This window comes from Elephantulus edwardii, unplaced genomic scaffold, assembly GCF_000299155.1.
Source record: "Elephantulus edwardii isolate Elephantulus edwardi_28Jun2011 unplaced genomic scaffold, EleEdw1.0 scaffold00291, whole genome shotgun sequence".
Lineage (NCBI taxonomy): Eukaryota > Metazoa > Chordata > Mammalia > Macroscelidea > Macroscelididae > Elephantulus > Elephantulus edwardii.
The window spans coordinates 271,882-278,272 of record NW_006400041.1 but is presented as its reverse complement, the minus strand read 5'-3'; positions in this window follow the sequence as shown (position 1 = coordinate 278,272).

Here is a 6,391-nt window from a genome sequence, read left to right as displayed (position 1 = left end):
ATTGTGCATGGGGTCACCATGAGTCAGTTTAATGAGCCTATTTAATGGCAGCTAACACAACTGGATGTTAACTGTTTTGTAATTTTTTTATTTCATTAACAATGAGGTGTAAGGTATTGTGAAGACTCATTTGCTATTAGAGTTACAAACTAAATTGGCAGTTTGTTGTGTTTAGGGAGAACATTGTTCTAAGTGGTACAGCACTTGTCTGTCAGTTTGCTGTATAGAGATAACTTTGCTGGGGTTGCTGTGATATTGAAAGCTATGCCACTGGTGTAGTCTGGGAAGATGTGTAGAGTAATTTGACAAAGGTGTGTTTTGTTTTGGTTGAGGCTTGGGAGTGGAATGTTTGCTAGATTTCTTTGTTTATTTCTTTCACAATTAGATGTGAGCTGATTGTATTTGGCCTTGTATTGAAAAAGGCAGTTGGTTTTAATTGTTTTCAGTCAAGCATTCTTCTAAGTGGTATAGTGTTGGTTTGTCAATTTGCTTTACAGAGGTAACTTATGGTTGCTGTGATGCTAAACACTGTGACACTAATGTGTCAAATGTGACAATGGTTACTCATGATGGATGGTGTTTGGTGGAGCTCTCCGATTAAAAAAACCTTGGAATCAGGAGTGGCATCCACTTCTGATAAAGCTTGCCTCTGGAAACTCTATGAACTTGAGAAATTATGATAGTTATTCAACAGGGTCGAGGGCTTTCATCCATAGGGTCAATATGGGTCTTCTATGACTCCACGACATTTAACAACAACAATGCCACTGGTGTGTCAAATACCACAAGGGTTACTCATGGTGGACAGATTTTAGTAGAGGTCCCAGATTAAGACAGACTAGTAAGCAGGATTGGCCATCCACTTCTTAAATAACAGGTCTTAAAAACCTCTATGAGCACTAGAGGAATGAGGATAGTTATAGGAGTGTAGTTGTAGAGCCTAAAGTGGAAGTCAGTTGAAATGAGGAAAAAAAAATAACAAACATCGATTAATAATTGGAACATGCAACCTAGCTTGAGTGTTAGAATGCTTGGAAATTTTAGAAAAATGAAATGGAATGCATGAACATTGACATACTGGGCATTAGTGAGATGAGATGGACCAGCTTTGGCTGCTATACTATGCAGGGATTCATAGTCAAAAAAGTAATTTTAAATTCTATCCTGAAATACAATGTTGTGAGAGACAGGCTATTATCCATACACACACAAGGAAGACCCATTAATACAATTATTTAATATTCAAATATATGCTCCCTCATCTAGAACTAAAGAGGAAGAAACTGAAATTTTTTAAAATGTATTCATTTTTATTATTTTTTTATTATTTTGTGTGCGTGTACCGTCAAATCAGATCTGACTGGTACAGGAGGATATTGCGCCTCCTTCTCCGGCAGAGCATCTGGTGGATTTGAACCGTGTTCCTCTGGGATTGCAGTGCAGCTTCTTGCCACTAGGCCACCAGAGCTCCCCAGAAACTGAAATTTTTTACCAAATCTTGCAGTCTGAAATTGACTGAACATACAATAAAGATGTGTTTATGATAATTGGTGGCTGGAATGCAAAAGTGGGAAATAGTGAGGGAGGAATAGTAGTTGGAAAATATGGGCTTGGTGATAGTAATGAGGCTAGAAATAGAATGATCCAATTTTATATTGCCAATGACGTATTCATTGTAAATACTTTTTCTTAATTGCCATTTTTACAAAAGTTAATAGAGAACTTGGATTTCCAGTCATTCATTGTTGGGACATTTTCCTCCCTACCCATCCCCCCCCCAGTTTGCTTTTCTTTTTGAAAAAAAAAATTTCTTTTATTGTTGCACAATTTCCTAATTTCCTCCCCACCACCTCACTCAGTCCACTTTGCTGTGCAGTTCTTATTCTACTATTGTCATGCAAATAATACCTAATCCAAAACAACTATGAGATGTCATCTCACCCCAGTCAGAATAGCAAAATTTAACAAAACAGCAAGCAACAAATGCTGGCAAGGTTGTGGAGAAACTGGAACCCTTAGTCACTGTTGGTGGGAGTGTAAAATGGTGCAACCACTGTGGAAAGCATTGTGGCGCTTTCTCAAAAAGTTGCAAATAAAGATACCATTTGACCCAGCAATTCCACTACTGGGAATATATCCCAAAGAGACCATAACTGCCACCCAAGCAGATACATGCACACCCGTGTTTACCGCGGCTTTGTTCACAATAGCAAGGAATGGATAGAGAAGCTGTGGTATATTCACACAATGGAATACTATACTGCTTTGAAAAACAAGGAACTCATGCAATATTATTCAAAATGGGTCCACCCTGGAGGACATTATGCAGAGTGAAATATCTCAGTTACAAAAGGACAAATATTGCATGGTGCCACTGCTGTAAAATGAGACTGATATCAGGGTTGGGGTAAGACTGAGAAAAACTGGATAAATTGTGTATACTGCACTGAAACAGATGAGGGAGAAAATAACTTAAAAGTGATGTATGATAGGGTATTATGGTTATCACAAGAGTCCACAATTAAGGTTGCATAGTGGAATGTACTTGGGGCGGTGGGAGGGGTGCAGGGGGATTGTATACCAGGGAGGGAGTGTTTATTTTATTTTTCAAAGAGAGGAGTGAACTGGGGGTCGGGGAGAGGGCTGGGTGAAGAGAGAAGTGCAGCAATGAATGAATAGAAATCCAAAATCTCTGTAAATGTTCATTAAAATTATTACAAAAAGAAAATAATACCTAATCATATATTCCTTTAAAGCAATTCTTTCCCTCATCTGTTTCAATACACTGTACATTACTTATCCCATCTTTTCTTCATTTCCTCCCAACCCTCATGTCAATTCTGTTTTATAACAATGACATTATGCAGTGTTTGTCCTTTTGTGACTGAGATATTTCACTCAACATAATGACCCCCAGGGTCATCCATTTTGTATAATATTTTATGAGTTCCTTTGTTTTTCATTCCTGTGTAGTTTTCCATTGTGTGAATATACCACAGCTTCTCTAGCCATTCGTTTGTTGATGGGCACTTGGGTTCTTTCCATCCCTTGCTATTGTGAACAACACAGCAGTAAACGTTGGTGTACATACATCTGTTTGGGTGGAATTTCTGATTTCTACTGGCAGTGGAATTGCTGGGTCAATTAGTATTTCTATTTCCAACTTTTTGAGAAAGTGCCATATAGTCTTCCATAGTGGTTGCACCATTTTACACTCCCCCACAGTGAATAAGGGTTCCAGTTTCTCCACAATCTCACCAGCATTTTATATTTGCACAAATACCTTTGTTAAAAGACACAAACAGTGACATTACACGTGGATCTCACCTGATGGGCTGCATAGGAATCAAAATGGCTAATTTATGGAAGAAATCATTGGAGAAGCTCAACATCAGCAGTTAAAACTAGACCAAGGGTAGACTAGTAGGTCAGATCATCAATTACTCATATGCAAGTTCAAATTGAAGCCAAAGAAAATGAAAATAAGTCCACAGGTACCAAGATATGATCTTAAATCAATTCCACTAGAATTTCATGATCATCCTAAGAATAGATTTGAGGCATTGAACACCTATGATCAAAGACCAGATGCGTTGTGGGATGTTATCAAGGATATAATCCATGAAGAAAACAAAAGGTCATTACAAAAATGATGGAGAAAGAAAAAACTGAAATGAATGTCAGAAGAAACTCGAAAAATGACATTAGAATGTCAAGGCGCCAAAGGAAAAGGAAAACATGTCAAAGTGAAAGAGCTGAAGAGAAGATTTCAAAGGGCAGCTTGGGAAGAAAAAAACAAAGTATTATAATGGGATGTGCAGAGAGCTAGGTTTGGAGATTAAAAAGGGAAGAAGTTGCTCTGCATGTCTCAAGCTAAAGGAACTGAAAAACAAATTTAAGCCTATTTTTGCAATATTAAAAGATGCTATGGGCAATACAATGAATGACCCAGAAAGCATCACAAGTAGATGGAGGGAATGCAAAGAGTAACTGTACCAAAAGATTGACTGACACTGAAAAATTTCAGGAAGTCCCATATAAACAGGAGCCACTGGTAATGAAGAAGAAAGTGGAAGCTGCATTGAAGGCACTGGCAAAAAATAAGGCCCCAGGAATTGATGATTCCAGTTGACTTGTTTCAATTAACAGATACAGCCTTGGATACACTCATCAGTCTATGACAGGAAATTTGGAGGACAGCTGTCTGGCTAATGGATTGAAGAGGTTCATATTTGTTCCCGTTTCAACAATGTGAAAAATATCAATATCACATGCAAGCAAAATACTATTGAAGATCATAAAAAAATGGCTGGAACAGTACATAGATAGGGAACTTCTAGAAATACAAGCAGAATTTAGAAAAAGCCATGGCACCAGGGATATCATTGCTAATGTCAGATGGATCCTGGCTAAAAATAAGGAATATCAGAAGAATGTCTATTTATGTTTTATTGACTATGCAAAGGCATTTAACTGTGTGGGTCATAACAAATTGTGTCTGACATTGAGAAGAATGTGAATTCCAGAGCAATTAACTGTGTTCATGTGGAACCTATATCTGGATCAGAAGGCTGTCATGCAAACAGATCAGGGGAACACCGCATGGTTTGGAAGTGGGAAGGAAGTGCATCAGGGTTGTATTCTCTCTCCATACCTATTCAATATGTATGCTGAGCAAATTATCTGAGAAGCTGGACTCTATGAGGAGGAGTGTGGATTGGAGGGAGATGCATCAATAATCTGCCTTATGCAATAACCAACCTTAGTGAAAGTGGGGAAGACTTGAAGCACTTGTTGCAGAAGATCAAGAAATATAGCCTTCAGTATGGATTGCATCTCAGTATCAAGAAAACAAAGATTCTTACCACTGGACCAATGGATGAAGAGGAGATTGCAACTGTCAACAGCTTCCTCTCTCTTGGATCCACAATTAATACCCTTAGTATGAGCAGTCAGGAAATAAGGAGACACATATCTGGTGTTTTCTGCCATAACACTTCCTTTCTTGAAAGCAGGAGTGGCATCCACTTCTGAAATAGCTTGCCTCCAGAACCTCTATGAACTTAGAGAAACTAGGAAAGTTATGCATGTTCAGGACTTTCATTCATAGCGTTGCAATGAGTTGTCTGCGACTCGATAGCACTTAACAACAACAGGGACCTTACCAAATTATTGAGGAGTAGTGATGTCAGTTTGAGGACTAAGATGCATCTGATTCAGGCCATAGTCTTTCCAATTATTTGCTATCCATGTGAGAACTGGACAGTGAGTAAGGATCGCAGGAAAAGAATTGACGCCTTTGAGCTGTGGTGTCGGAGAAGAGCACTGAACATCCTATAGATGACCAAGAGAACAAAGAGATATATCTTGCTTTTTAGAGACAAGAATGATGAGACTTTGTCTCACATACTTTGGGCATGTTGCTAAAAGATGCTATTCCTTGGAGAAGGACATCATGCTGGGAAGGGTGGAGGGTCGGTGAAGAAGAGGAAGGCCCTCAACCAGGTGGATTGACATGGTGACTGCTGCAATGGGCTCTTGTGTGTCAGGAAGTATGAGGATGGCACAGGATAGAATCAGGTTCAGATCTTTTGTTCATAGTGTCACTATGAGTTGTACTCGGCTAGAAGGCACTTAACAACAACAACAGATTGAATAGGTACAGAGAGAGACTAAAACCCTGAAGCACTCCCTCTTTAATTTTAAACCATATGGTGTTTCCCTTCTCTGTTGGCACGTCAGCCTCCTGGTCCAGGTATAGGTTCCATATGAGCATAGTCAAGTGCTCTAGGATTAGCATTCTTCTCAATGTCAGCCACAACTTGTTATGATCCATGAAGTCAAATGTCTTTACACAATCAATAAAACACAAATAGACAGACATTCTTTTGATATTCCTTACTTTTAGCCGGGATCCATCTGACTTTAGCAATAATATCCCAGTACCACACCCTCTTCTAAATCCTGCCTGAATTTCTGGAAGTACCCTTTAAATAGTTCCAGCCATTTTTTTTGTGATCTTCAACAGTATTTTACTTGCATGTGATATCAATGATATTGGTTGATAGTTTCCACATTCTGCTGGAATGGGAACATATATGGACTTCTTCCAATCCATTGGCCAGACAGCTGTCCTCCAAATTTCCTGGCATAGACTGGTGAGTGAACCCAAGACTGCATCTGTTAATTGAAACAAGTCAGTTGGTATCCCATTGATTTCTTGGGCCTTAGTTTTTTGCTGGTGCCTTCAATGCAGCTCCTACCTCTTCCTTCATTACCAGTGGCACTGGTTCATATGGTACTCCCTGAAATTTTTCAGTGTCAATCAGTTCTTTTTGGTACAGAGTCTCTGTATATTCCCTCCGTCTTCTTTTTTAAGAAAATATTTTTA